We start from the raw sequence: 15,511 nt of genomic DNA, 5'->3' as shown, positions 1-15,511 counted from the left end.
CTCTTCCTCCTCCTTCCCCCATTCTGCTTCCTCTCTTCCTCCCCTTTCCTCCTCTTTCTCCTTTGTGTTGGGAGTGGAATCTGGGGCCTCAGTGTGCTACCACACACTCTCTACCACGGAACTGGCTGCGCTGCAGCTGTTTCCACTGTGGAGAAGGAGTTAGATGGTTTCTTCACTTCTGAAAGACACTAAGCAGTTCATTGGGTATTGTTCCTAGGTTCTTGGATGCACGGAGGCTTCCCAGAGTTTAAAACTAAGGAAGACTGGCTCCAGACGTACAAAAAGTACAGATCTTTCCTCTGAATTATTTCCTGTTTACGTGTGTTATTTAATAACTGCTAGACCTTAGTCCCTTTCAGTTAGCATAGTCCTTTAATATCTTAGATATCCTTTAAAACTGATGAAGATCTCAAGATTATATTGAAATGGAACCATCACCTTGACAACCAGCTAAATACGAGCTATGTAATGAGGCAAAACATACATAGATTTTTGCCTCACTTTATGAAAACAAAGTAACCAACAACCGTTCCGGTATGTTATCTTCCAAATCACATATGGAGATGCTGTGCAAGCCTGCTCCTAAGGAATCTACTCCATGCTTGTATGTCACTCCTGCGGCCAACTCTAGTCCAGGGTTTGTGTGCCCAGCTGCCGGCACAGCAAAACTTCTGACCGGGCGGCTTGCTGGATTCTGGTGCCCCACAGGCAGAGGGAGGTGCTGACTGGTTGACACTTTGGCCCGCCTGGCCTTAGCACACAGAAATTTCTCTGGACCCACACTTGACTCCTATCCAGAGGCTCCCTGGCTCCTTGGCAATCCCAGCTTGCTCCAGGCTTTGTGCCCGCCTCCATCATCCACTGCTACACGACCCCCAGCTTAACTGCTGTGACAGGAGGTTAAGTCATCCCTCCAGCCTCACGCACGACGCCCACCCCATCCTTCCCCCACCCCATCCTTCCCCCACCCCATCCTTCCCCCACCCCATCCTTCCCCCACCCCATCCTTCCCCCACCCCATCCTTCCCCCACCCCATCCTTCCCCCACCCCATCCTTCGCCCACCCCATCCTTCCCCCACAGCCTTTCTCCCCAGCCCCAGAACCTTAGTCATACTCTGTGCATTCGCTTCCTAGATGGCAGCAAACAGACCAAACGCCCTTCAGTCTCACTCAGTCATTCATTCTCTACGTTACTAAGGCATCATTTTGCCATTCTGGAACTCCTACTTATAATAAAAAAAAAAACTAACCCAAGCCAACCCTTTTCTCCGTTGTTAATCGTGTTTTCTGGGATAGTGTTTTCAGGAGCCTAAGGGCACAAATTTTGGAATCAAGCAGGCCGATGTTTGAGCTTAGGTTTTCCGCTAACAAGTGGCCTAACCCACTGGGTTTCAACTCAGTGGAGCTGATTCCTACCTCCCAGTGTTGGTGTAGGATTAAGTGAGATAATATAAGTAAAGTCCTTGCTAAAAAATGCAAATATATTGTCATATGTAAATACTTCATTCTGGCCTTTTCCTATTATTTTCTCTGAGTATTCTTTTTATCTCAAGTCTTGCATTTCACAAAATATTTATTTATTTATTTATTTGGTTTTTTTGAGACAGGGTTTCTCTGTGTAGTTTTGGTGCCTGTCTTGGATCTTGTTCTGTAGACCAGGCTGGCCTCAAACTCACAGAGATCCGCCTGGCTCTGCCTCCTGAGTGCTGGGATTAAAGGCACGTGCCACCACCGCCCGGCCATTTCACAAAATATTTTAAACAACTATCAAGCATATCTAGGGAAGGTGCTACAGTTTGGCTCTGAAATGTCTTCCAAAGGCTCATGTCCTGAAGGCATGTTTCTTTTAGGTTGTTACTAATGGAAGGTTCTGGAAGCCCTTGAGAAGCTTTGGATAATTGGGCATACCCTCCAAGGAACTGTGGGAGTCACACCTGTCTCTCTCTCTCTCTCTCTCTCTCTCTCTCTCTCTCTCTCTCTCTCTCTCTCTCCTTCACTCCTCCCTCCTTCCCTTCCTTCCCCCCCACCCCCACCCCTTCCTTGATGCCTTGCTCCACCACACACTATGACATGAAGCACAAGGGTCAACTGATCATGGATTGAAACTTCCAAAACTGAAGCCAGGATAAACCTTTTCTCTTTATAAGCTTGTTGTCTCAGGCATTTTGGTACAGTAGTGAGAAGCTGACAAACGCACCAGGTAAGATTTCTTGAACCTTGGTTTTGACATAAAAATACAGAATGTGAGCTTTTGAAGTCACTCTTACTCAAATTATGGTTAAAATAGTTGTAGAGCTGTTTTAATATGAGCAGATGGCCTTTTTAAAAAAGTACAAATTGTTTTGGCAATCGTCTTTGAACTGATTATAATCTTAAACTTTTTAAAAGAAGTTTCAATTTGTAATCAAGAAACCAAAATGTCTTGTTACATCATTTCCACACAGAGTAGAAACCCTGGGAGAGATCCTCGGCCCTTCCTAGGCCAGCGTCTCAATCTCAGAAACAACGTTGTCCACAACAGCCTTCAAAAGGAAAGCGTCCCAAGAAAGACACAGGGATCGCCCAATGACAGAGAAATGGAATGAGATCTACATGAACAGCCTGGACATGAGGGGGGGTAATGAAGGGCGAGGGTCAAGGGAAAGAGAGCTTGGGGGAGCGGGAGATCCCAGCTGGGTCAACAACAGAGAGGGAGAACAAGGAATAGGAGACCATGGTAAATGAAGACCACATGAGAATAGGAAGAAGCAAAGTGCTAGAGAGGCCCACAGAAATCCACAAAGATACCCCCACAACAGACTGCTGGCAATGGTCGAGAGACAGCCTGAACTGACCTACTCTGATGATGGGATGGCCAAACACCCTAATTGTCGTGCTAGAAACCCCATCCAATGACTGAGGGATCTGGATGCAGAGATCCACAGCTAGGCCCCGGGTGGTGCTCCGGGAGTCCAATTGGTGAGAATGAGGAGGGTTTATAATAGCGAGAATTGATGAGACCAAGGTTGGATAAAGCACAGGGACAAATAGCCAAACGAATGGAAACACATGAACTATGAACCAATGGCTGAGGGGTCACCAACTGGATCAGGCCCTCTGAATGGATGAGACAGTTGATTGGCTTGATCTGTTTGGGAGGCATCCAGGCAGTGGGACCGGGTCCTGTGCTCATGGCATGAGTTGGCTGTTTGAAACCTGGGGCCTATGCAGGATCGTTTGGCTCGGCCTGGGAGGAGGGGACTGGACCTGCCTGGACTGAGTCTACCAGGTTGATCTCAGTCCTCAGGGGAGGCTTTGCCCTGGAGGAGGTGGGAATGGGGAGTGGGCTGGGGGGAAGGGGAGGGGGAGCGGGAGGGGGGAGAACAAGGGAATCCGTGGCTGATATGTAGAACTGAATTGTATTGTAAAATAAAATTAAAAAAAAAAAAAAAAAAAGGAAAGCGTGCCTGCTCACAGAGGAACAAGGACAGTTTTTTAGAGGTCTTTAGATGTGTGTGTTTTAAGTGTTTTGACTGCATGTGTGTATGTGCACCATGTGGGAGGCCCACAGAGGCCAGAAGATGGTGTCAGATCCCCTGGAACTGAGTTGCAGATGGTTGTGAACTGCCATGTGGGTGCTAGGGACTGAATCTCTCTGGAAGGATAATAGGTACTCTTAACTGCTAAGCCAACTCTCCAGTACCAAGAGTTTTAATCTCACCATACACAAGTCTATAAACAGTTAGGAGTCAACAAGGTCCACCCTCCCTTTCCAGTGAGAAGCAAAGAAGTGAAACGCCAAAGCCAGGACTCTGAACGACTGACTTCTCCACCACTGATACCCAATCTAGGTACCAGTGGATCCTCCCTAGTGCTCACTCCACCTACTGTACTTCTCTGGAAACCCAGACACACGAAAGGTTCTTACTGTGTTGCTTCATGGCATAAACAATTAATAAAACACAGGTATTGGTAAAACAACACACTTTAAGATGCCTATAATTAATATGGGACAAAGAAGCAAAGATCAAGAGCTGTCCTGGGATACTCACCCTTGTCTCGAATTGCCCTTGTCACTGAGTCAAAGCTGCTAAACCGCCACCACCATTTGGAAATGCCCACTGCAGAATCAAACATCCTTGGGATTTCCATGGGGTCCAGAGAAGTATTTTTCAGTATGAGACCCATTAGGTAAAGCCACATGGTGCGCAGAAGCCCTGGAAGGAAGTCCTCGGGTTCGGCCTGCTGTTCTTTCATTCCTAATGTGGTAGTGAGGATTGTGGTCCTGAGAGTGGTCCACACCCCCACTCCCAGATGCTGCTGCTGCTGCTGCTGCTGCACCCGGCAGAAAGGGATTTTCTGGTGGTTGAAGTAAGGCTTCTGAGATGAGGAAGTTCTCTTTTGTCCAGATTGGCCCAGTGTGTTCACGGGGGTCCTTATGACAGGGAGGGTGGGAGAAGGAGCAAGGGGGAAAATAAAGATGATGGAAGAGTGTGTCAGACTCAGCAGCAGAGGTGCTCGAGGACGTGGCATGACCAGCTTTGAAGATAAAGGAAGGGCACATGAGCCAAGCCATGCAAGTGGTCTAAACAAGCTGGGAAAGGCAAGTCGAGGAGGAAAGTTCCACAATGAGCTTCTGACAGGAACATAGATCTCCTGACAGTTTAGTTCTAGCTTTATGAAAAACACTTTGAATTTCTGACTCCCAAAACTAGAAGATTAGATAGGTAGATAGATAGATGGTTGGATGGATGGATGGATGGATGGATGGATGGATGGATGGATGGATGGATGGATAGATAGATAGACAGATAGATCAATGGATAGATAGATAGATAGATAGATAGATAGATAGATAGATAGATAGATAGATAGATAGATAGACAGACAGATACAGATAGGTAGATAGGTACTGATGTTGACTGGTATTGACACATTGTGTTTATGAAGTGTGGGGGTATGTGTTCATATTTGTACATGTCCATGTGTGTATATAGGGGGTCGGAAGACAACTTTATGTGTCATTCCTTAGGCACTACCCTTGTTTTGTTTTGTTTTTCGGACAGTCTCTCACCAGCCCAGGGGCTCACCAACTGATAAAGCTGACTGGCCAGCAAACCCCAAGGACCCTGCTATTTCTGTCTCCCCGACTTGGGATTACAAGCATGCACCATCCCATCATGCCTGGATTTTTAAAAAACATCTCTTCTGGGGATCAAACTTAGATCCTTAGGCTTGTCAACAAGCACTTTACTGTCTGAGGTATCCTCCAGCCCAAGATATTGGAGTTGTTTGGAATAGGAAACTGTATACCCAGTGCCAGAGAAGCACAGATGCAGGACATGTTCTTAGACCAGGCATAGTGGTGCACATCTTTAGTCTCAGCACTTGGGAGGCAGAAGCAAACAGATCTCTGTGAGTTCAAGGCCAGCCTGGGCAATATAGTGAGACCTTGTCAAAAAAATAAAAAAGAAGAAGAAAAGAAAGAAAGAGAAAAATAAAAGGAAAGAAGGAAGGAAGAAAGGAAGGAAGGGAAGAGGAAATAAGAAAAAAACAAATTCTTCCTTTGATCATTCAACAAACTAGGTTGCTCAAAATCACCAGACACCCAACACTTATCAACCAGTGTTAAGAAGTGTCAAGCAGTGTGTTCGTGTTTTCCTTGTATTTCTCCAATCATCAAACCCATCCTATTGACATCATGATCTCCACTGAACACCAAGCACTTTTGTTTTTAACTGTTATCTCTCCTTGACAATGAGCTTTGGAAGAGCCGAAGTGCTTCTTTGGATCACACTTCTGAGCAGTGAAAAAGCTACTCTGTAATTCCCCCTCCTCATTTTCCAGATGAGTAAACTAAGGCTCTGGAAAACTTAAAAACTTGCCAACGTGAACACAGATCCGTCATGAACTCATCAACATATCCTTTCCTCTGCCGTTCCCTGCACACCTTCCCATCTGTCCAGAGCCTTCCGAGTTCAGTCTGCAGCCTGCTCACGAAGCTTTATGGAATGTAAGGACTGGTAGGCTCTCTGTACCGGTGCTAATGTTGACCAGTTTGAGGATACTGAAGTCTACCTCTCCCAGGATAAGCCTAGATTTCTTGGCTGTCTCCAGCTCTCTTGAACTTGAGTTCATTCATTTATCCTCATAGTACTGCTCCTTTGGCTGAGAAGCTGCTACTCTGCAAAGCTCCCTTCTTCCGTGTGTGTGTGTGTGTGTGTGTGTGTGTGTGTGTGTGTGTGTGTGTGTGTGTGTGTGTGTGTTGACGTATGGGAATGTGAGTGCATGCTGTGGCACTCTTGCAGAAGTCAAAGGACAATCCTAAGTCATCTTACGTTCTAACTGTTCTGAGGCAGGGTCTCTTTGTTGATTTTCTGCTGCATGTATCAGGCTAGCTGACTCATGAGCTTCCAGGGATTCTTCTGTTTCTGCTTCTTATCTCCCAGCAGGAGTGCTGGTATTACAGATATGCTACCTATCTGGCTTTTATGTGTATCCCAGGGATTCAAACTCAGGTCCTCATACTTGCATACAAAGCATTTTTACCCAATAAGCTATCTCCCCAGCCCCATGTCTTCCATTCTTCCTCTGCTCCTACCATAATCCTCTCAAGATCAAGAGCTCCAGACACATAATCCCTTGTGTAGGTCCTTGAAAGTCATGTCTGGGACTGGGAGTTCCCAAATTAGCCTGACCCCAAACTGCCACAGAGAGAGGGAGAGAGACAGATGGGAAGCTTGTCTGTTTCACCCCCTCTCAACCTGGTTTGACAGTATCCTGAGTATTCTTTGGGTTCTCTCACACTGCTGAAGATACTGCAGGCCACACACATGTCCTCACCCAGGGCATCATTTGTCTTCCCACAGCATAGCCAAGCTGATATTGAAAGAAAACGAAGGGATAGCAATAAAGAAAAAAAAAACATATAGCCATTTCTAAATGTAACAATTTCTGAATTTCAGCCATGTGATGGTAAGAAATGCTCCTTAGGAAAAGAATATCAACATTCTTCAAAGATATGCATGGCAAGTACCCAATACATGCTTTGATACAATTGAATCGATTTATTTGAAAAACTGACTTACTAGCCTGGCTTGAAGCAGGCAGTTGTGTTCATTCTGCCTTTCAACAAAGATGGAGTAGCTTTCTTATTAAAATATAGACCTTGGCACCAGACATGGTGGCCCATACCAATATACAATCCCACCTTGGCTAGGGAGGCCAAGGCAGGAGGATGACAAGTTACAGGCCACCCTGAACCAGTGAGACATGGTTTAGCCTCTCTACCTCCTACTCTAATACAAACACTTTCCTTGCTCAAGTCCCCTTTGAACTATCTTGGATCCTTCCCAGTGGGTCTAGAGCAGAAGGATTAGACCTCCCTCCCAGTGGGCCCCAACTTCCTCTGCTCCAGGAGCCCTTGCCTATGACTTGTGCAGATAAGAGCTAGCTGAGGCTGGCCTAATCTGGTCTGCCAAAGTGTCAGCTGGTGATGTTCACAATGACAACAGTACAGTTGGCTGTTATGGCTGTATATGCCTGTAATCCCAATACTAAGAAGGCTGGGCAGAGGACTGAAATCTTAAAGTCAGTCTGGGCTACATAGTGAGACCCTATCTCAACAAGTCAAATGAAGTCCAATAACCACACAACACCACTGTACACCTGTTATGGTGTAATCTTAAATGTTCCCCCAAAGCTCATGTGCCAGAGGTTTGGCCCCCAGTCTACAGTGCTATTGGGAGGTAGAAGAACCTATATGAGGTGAGGGTCTACTTGGATAAAGCTACGTCTTTAGGATCATACTCCTGAGTGAGGATTTTGGGTCATAGGTCACTTCTCTCTTCCTGACCTGCCATGAAGTAAGCTGCCACTACCACCATAATGTGTCTTGTAACCCCAGGTCCAAGGCAAGGGCCCAGGGACCAGGGAATGACACTCTGAAACCATGACCCTAAACAACCCTTTCTCTTCTTAGTTTTCTTAGGTGTTTCCCCACAGCAATGGAAAGCTGACGGATGCCATGTCTACGTGCTGGTAAGGCAACAGCAAGTCTGCTGGGCTCCTAGCCAACAGAGTGAGAAGACCAATAAATGGATGCCTATTTCTCTCCTCAAGTTGGTAGCAGGGCAGAATAAGCCCAGCAACTATTTGCTCCTTTAAACATGCATGAAACATGTATTGATTGTTTACTGCTCCTGGAGAGAGTTTCAGCGATATTGAAAGTGTAGGTTTTCTTCTAGAACTAATGTGACAAAACATATTTGTTTAAAAAAAAAAAAAGCATACCGTTCATGTCCTTGAAGCCCAGCATCATGCCTGGAATTCAGTAGAGCTAGCTCATCCTCCAGCACTGATTTATGTCTCTCAGTTAACAGCCTCAGGATCACTGGTGGTGGCTAACTATGGTCTTCTGGGAAAGCAAGCAAGGAATTTCTTTGTTTTGCCGAGAACTAGCCTCATCCTTTACCTATCAAACCAGGGTAGATTCTTCCGTGTCTCAAATGACAGACAGTCCCTACCTTCAGGTATGACAGGAATGTTGTAAAAGTTGGTTTGTCTTCATGAGGTCATTCTCATTGCTTGTTGGTACACGGTCTACAGCCCAGCCACACAGACCAGTTTGCTGCCTGTGACCAGGGTCCTCCCTGGCTGCTGCCTTGACCTCTGGCATGAATGGTATTTTGCCACTGGATGTACTTTTCACTTTCTCCAGATTCACAGGGCTCTTTGTGTGCTTCTGAGTTACCACCATCCCAGGTAGATGATCCCGGAAGTCGGTTTTCTCTGTTGTTACACTTACACCAGAGTCACAAGGGAAAGGTCTGCATCGTACCCATCAGTGCAGGCTTGTGTCTGCTGGGTACCCCCAGGCTTCAATGCGAGCTTCAGAATGGGAGGAATCTTATCATTGGTATTTTCCCCAATACTTCCCTGCCAACCACAGGCATTGGGAGACACTGGGACTCTCAGCAATTTAGCCAAGTTCACACCTCAGGAGCTTAAATTCTAAATGTACCCTCATAGTAAAGAATGGCACTCACTGGGTTTGCTCTTTCAGGAAGACACAGTGTAGCCCTCATTTTAAATCCTGGCTCCATCGTAAACCCCCATGGGTGGTATTAGTCAGGACACGGTGATTCATGCTCCTCAGCCTCCCGTGACAGTTCCCGCCCCAAAGCACCATTTCTGTCCCTGCAGTGTTCCCTCCATCCCACCTTCTCTCTTCCCACGCTCACTGTTGGACCCCTCCAAGACTCCCCCAACATCTAGAACATTCTCGATGTATGTTAGCTGTCCAGGAGATGACAGCAATACGATGAGTTGGCCTGTCAGCAGCTCCCTCAGCACATGACTTTCTGGAGGGTTTGTCTTGGAGTAAGGCGGGTTTGTTTGTCTTGGAGTAAGGCAGGTTTGTTGGGACCACAAGTCCCAGCACAGTCTCATCTCAGACTAACTCTTAAAAGGACACCCGACAAGGCTCGTGGAGACTTCTTTCCTGTCCTATGACAACTCCAGAACTCTCTAATGGCAAGGGCCAAGCTGGCCATTTCATCACAGACTCGGGATGAGTCACCCATGCTAGTGGAATGCTCCTCAACAAAGTGCTTTCTCTTGCAGTATGAGTCTGGTTAAGTCCCCGGGGACTGATAATGGTACCCACTCACGGGGTTCTTATAAAGAGTCCGGGAGTCACCACTGGACTGGGGACACAAGTGCTCAGCAGATGCTTGCTAGTATTATTATATTAGGGAGCCTCTTCTGTATCATTTCTCCACAGGACCCTCACCCACATAACCACAGAAACCCAGACAGGGCAGGGAGGAGAATCATGGAGCAGCCAGCAACTTGCTGAGCAACACAGAAGCCTGGGATTCCTCCTGCTGGTATTTTTTTTTTCTTTTAGCAATGATGGTGAATCATGAGCATTTAGTGTCAGAAAGACTTAAAATTGAAACAACTTCTAACATCTCTACAGTATTTTTACCACATAATTTTATATGGGCATTAAAAAACATGGTTTTAATTACATCTTGTGCGGCAGAAAAAAAAGTAAGAAAAGAAAAAAAAAAAAACCCCATCACTTCTCATGTCTCTTTCTAGGCACGTCTTTCACTCCCATAGAAAGCGGGCTTCTGAAATCATCGTCACCCGTGAAGGGTCTCTTGGTCAAGTGGAGCTGGCCAGTGAAGCCCACTGTTACCGCAGGAAATGAGTGCATTGTGTGGCCGGCTCTTTGTTTCCCCATTGTTTCCCAGGCACGGGCCTGTGTGGGAATGTTTGTCCGCTAGCACACACAGCAGCCATTGTGTCCTCTGCAACATCCTACATGCAGCTGTGAACACTTGTGCCCGGGCCAGTTTCTGGGCTGTGGAATTCACTCAGAAAGGAACTCTGTGAGCCACATACCACGGCAGGGCCCTGCTTTTCTCTGGGAATGTCCTGCACTTTCCAACATTCCTCCTTCTACTTAGCCAAGAACAACAAGTAAATAGAAGATCTCTGTGCTGCACGTAACCCTAGGCTACTCAGAGGTGAGACTTCAGGGGAAGCCGTTTCCAATCTGTACAAAGAATCTTTATTTCCAACTTTCTGACCTGAAACAGGGAATGGGGATGCCCACTTGGCCAGGTGTGGCTTTGGCCTAAGGCAACAGCACTCTTGGTGCCACCGTCTCTGGGGCCATGTGGTGTCCCTGCATGAACAGCATCTAGAGGATGCCCCACCTGGTCATTTGACACCATCCTGGCCAGAAACCTAAACTATAGTGTGTCTCTGAAACCCATATGGTCCCTTTCCACATTTTCTTCAGCCCCTCCAGCAGGAGTCTCACATTTAAATCATAGAACAGGAGATGATGGTTCCCAGGACTTGAAACGTGTGTACAGGAAGACAAGGCCATGAGTTCACAGAACAACCAACAGCTATCACCTCTGTGGATGAACCTAAGGCGTGGATTAGCAATGGCTGCCTTGGGAACACTGGGAATTGCTTCTTAGGCACAACATCCACAGTTTCAGTTGTCTGATAATAACTAATAATAACCAAATAATGGTATCTGAAGAATTGGTGGTTGTTACCCTCAAGATATAAAGTGTCTTCTCAAAAGGCTCAGGAATTGACTGATTGGTCCCCAGCTGGTGGTTGACTGAGAGGTGATCGGATCATGAAGGCACTATTCATCCATGGGCTACTAGGAAGGAGAGGCTGACTGAAGGCCACTGAGGCATCTCTTTGAAGGATAGATCTGGTTGCTAGTCCCTTCTCTGTTGCTCTTTCTTCACCATCAGGTAAGCTCCTTTGCTTACCACATGCTCCCTGCTGGGATATTCTGCCTCGACACATATGAGGCCAGAAGCTCCAGAGTAAAATGACCAGGGACTAGAGTCTGGGAGCCACCATGGTCAGCACAGGGGTGGTTAGTTTTGTTTTGTTTTTGGGTTTTTTTTTGTTGTTGTTGTTGTTTTGTTTTGTTTTGTTTTGTTTTGTTTTTTAATCAATTTGACTAAGCTAGAGTCATCTGGGAAGAAGGAACTTCAGCTGAGGAATTGTCTCCATCAGACTGGCCTGGAGGCACAACCTCAGGCCATGCTCTTGATTAATGAGTGACATGGGAGGGCAGTGCCACCCCTCAGCAGGTGGTCCTTGGTTAGATAAAAAAGCAATCTGAGCAGGTAGTGAAAGCAAGCCAGTAAACATCATTCCTCCATGACCTCTGCTTCAGATCCTGACTCTGGGTTCCTGCTCTGCTGGAGCTCTTGCCTTGGCTCCCCCTGACGATGTGGGGCAGAAGTGTAAGATGAGATGAACCCTTCCATCTCCAAGTGGCTTTTGATTATGGTGTCTATCACGGCAATAGAAAGCCAAGAAGGATAACCTTTTGGTTGTCTTCTTGGGTATTTTGTCCGGGTAGAAACACTGGCCACAAGACATATATGTGTATGTATACCTATAATCTATGTGTACATGTCAAACTGTGAGTGTATTCTCATCAGGATAAATTTTTAAGAGTCACAACTTTTAAAATTTGGCAGTAAATTTGGAGAAGACATCACTAAAAATGTCACGTAGGGGAGTATAAACATATAGATGCAGGCTTCCTGTTTTCATTTTAAACATGACAGGTGTTCATGACCAGGGTGAGGTATGAATGAACTTCACTGACTCCCAAGCATCTTCTCCATGGTCTGAGGCCTTTCTAGGACATATGCTCAGCTTCCTCCCAGCACTTAGACGTTAAAGGCTTTCTTCAGTTTTCTCTGATGCTAGTGTAAATGACCCACTGATGGTAACTCCTTCTGAGGAGCTTGCAGTCTCTGGCCACGGATCCTGAAGACTCCAATTCGCTACAGTTTTGTTCACAGTGCCTCTCCACCTGCAGACCTGAACGCGGCTCCTCCTGACCCCCAGCAACGCAAAGTGTAAGAGGGTTGTGGGAAGTACATCCCCACGAGCCACCTTCTTTAGCAGCCTCTTTTCTAGTTGGGAAAGACTTCTCTTGACAATCGAGTTTCCCTTGATCTTTGGAGTTTGGAGAGGCAATGAAGAAAACCACATGGAGGGCTAATTGTGCTCCCTTCCTACCCAGACTCCTTACCAAGCAATCCTGGGTTCCGCCACTTATTTTTAACAGAGCAGAAGGGGAGGAGGCAGCAGAGAATGAGATTGGGTTTGGCTTTAAAGCAAAGATGCTGAGATGGTTTCCCTGCGGGACCCGCTTCTTGAGTGGCAGCCTGCCTGCCCTCCCAAGTGTCCCCAGAGCAGGAGACTGAACTGCATATAAAAGGAAGGAGGAGTCAGGCAGCGGTGGCTCCTGCCTTTGATCCCAGCACAGGAAGCTGAGGCATGCAGATCTCTGAGTCTGAGGTCAGTCTCATCTACAAAGAGAGCTGCAGGACAGCCAGGGCTACACAGAGAAACTGTCTTAAAAAAATAAAGGGAAGGAAGTTTGTGGTGATTTGAGTAAGAACAGCTCCCCTAGGCTCATATATTTAAATGCATAATCACCAGGGAGTGGAACTCTTCGAAAGAATTAAGAGGTGTGAACTTTCAGAAGAAATTTGTCACTGAGGGTGGACTTTGAGGTTCCAAAGCCCTTGCCAGGCCTAAACTCTCTCTGCCTATGGATCTCTCAGCTACTTCTCCAGCACCATGCATACCACCATGCTCCCCACCATGATGACAATGGACTAAACCTCTGAGACTGTGAGTGAGCCCCCAATGAAATGGTTTCTTTCCTAAGAGTTGCCTTGGTCATGATGTCTCTTCACAGCAATAGAACAAGAGTAGACTAAATTATTAGAACTTACTGCTCAGTTTGTTTGGTTTTAGGGCCCGAGTCTCAGTCTATAGTCCAGACTGACCTCAAACTGGGAATTCTCCTGCCTCTAACTTCAAGTGCTACAATGACAGGCATGCATCACCATGCGTAGCCTAATTTAACTTACTTCTCTAAGATAATTATTCTCTTTCAAGTTTTCCAATGGAAAACAAGCTTAAACAAATTTATAAAATAAAATGTGAAACCCATTCATAGAAAGTAATCACTTCTTTAAAGCATATTTACAAAAATCTACATTGGAGAGCCTTAAACATTTTGTTCACACTCCCTGTGACCCACTCGAAAATAGAAATTTAAAAAGCTAATCACTTTCTTACTTGTCTTAAGGGTACCATGCAACAATTTTCAACATAAGCTTAAGTAACTGCTGGGGCTGTCACTTCCAGCAGACTTTAAATAGCCATTTTTACATGTGTCTGACCATGTGTCTAGACCATTTAATGCTCATTTCCAGCTACTAAAATATACAAGAAAAGCACTGTTTAATATGTGGAGATGGGATAGCCTGTCTTTCTGTATTCGATTCCACTCATATCATTCTATCCTAATGAAACTGATTTTTATTCTTGAAAGTCCTTTATTAACCACACTGATATAATTCCTTACAATGAAATAGGTTCATGAACTGTGTTTATGGCTGGAATTTGGAAGGAGATTTGGAAGTAGACTGATGTTTTGAGGAACTGCGGATCCCCTAGGAAATCATTCAGCGGTTTAGCTCACCATCATTCTCATTGTGATAGACTCGAGCAGCGCAGGGTTAGAGCAAAGCCATTCCTCCCAGTTCAGCCTCAGTGAGCAAACTTCGGCATCTTACCTGGGAAAGGGAAAGGAGGCAAGTTAAAATGGAGACTACCATCAGCATGGGATGCTCTCTACGGAACCTTGGGAGTATATAGCAACACTTCGTTGGCCTGGAGTGTAAGAGTATATATACCTGATGGCTACAGAAAGGTTTAGCCCTGATTTTGTTAGGCCATCTCTGCATAGGGAGTCACAGACACTATGAGGCTGAAGTCCCAGGGAGTAGCAAGCAGTTACAGCCACCAGACCAGCACCCACTCTAGTGGTAGTTGCCCAGAAGGAGTGAGAGAATGCACCCTGTGGGCAGCAGCTCCACTGGCAGGCCCATCAGAATGCTTTGGCTGTCTCAGTGTGGTGTTGGCACAGCAGCTCTGCCATAGCAACACATTCAGTGCTGGCCAATGGCTCCAACAGCAGTGGGCAGCACCAGCTCATGAGAGCATCCAAGGGTCAGTGCCTTTGCTGAGTGTCTTGTCACAAGTTCCAAGGTGACATTTCCAAGGGAGCCACAGCAGGCGAGCATATAGCCAACATTTATAGGATTTATAGGCATAACCACAGGAAACACCAACTAGGCATCTCTCAGAAATACCTACCGTACATGCCCAAGAGTCCCAGAGGTACTGTGACAGAAGAATGTGCCAGGACCAAGAAAGCATGGACTCGTTTATCTGTGAAATATAAACTAGGGATGTTCTAGTATGGGAGAATGCCCAATCAAGTTAAGTGAACACAGTATTACTGTGGATCACACCAGAGCCAAGTGTACATGCAGAAGAAAAGAGCAGAATCGAGCCTGGCAAAGCCTGCATTCTAATTCCTATACCGTCAAAAGGGTGGGCAAAGGTCACAGGTGATAAACGGCCTTCAGTTCCATTCATTGCCATTTTAGCTGAAGGGCACTACATGGCTAATTTTAGTCATAATTTCGGAGAAATGAAGTTAAGTGATGACAAATATATAGAGGTCCTGAGTATTTCACTGATGTCTAAAGCAGTGGTCTCCTCCCCTCTGATCAAAATGGGGCCATGGGGGGCGGGGGGGGGGGGGGGGGGGGCCGGGCAGACAAGAGGATACTCTGTGCTCCAGGGAAGACATATATACTACAAAATTGAGGCCCTGCTTCCAGCAAGTCTCTAAAGTGAAAATCCACAGGCAGCTGAGACTGAGATGGAAGATGTTCTAGGAAGAAGTTATACCTGCTGCCACGCTGCCTTTTTGTTTTGGTTTCCCAAGAGGATGCGAAAACAACCCTTTACCAAAACAGCGCTGAGTTCCAAAAGCTTTTGGCTCCTGAAGACAAGTCGGTGTGCATTCCCAGAAGCTTCCAGATCCTGCCTCACACTGACAGGTACCTCCCCAGCCCCATCCAGATGCAGGCA

This window comes from Peromyscus californicus, unplaced genomic scaffold (assembly GCF_007827085.1).
Source record: "Peromyscus californicus insignis strain IS unplaced genomic scaffold, ASM782708v3 Scaffold_8__1_contigs__length_139910024, whole genome shotgun sequence".
Classification (NCBI taxonomy): Eukaryota; Metazoa; Chordata; class Mammalia; order Rodentia; family Cricetidae; genus Peromyscus; species Peromyscus californicus.
This window is presented reverse-complemented; position numbering follows the sequence as displayed.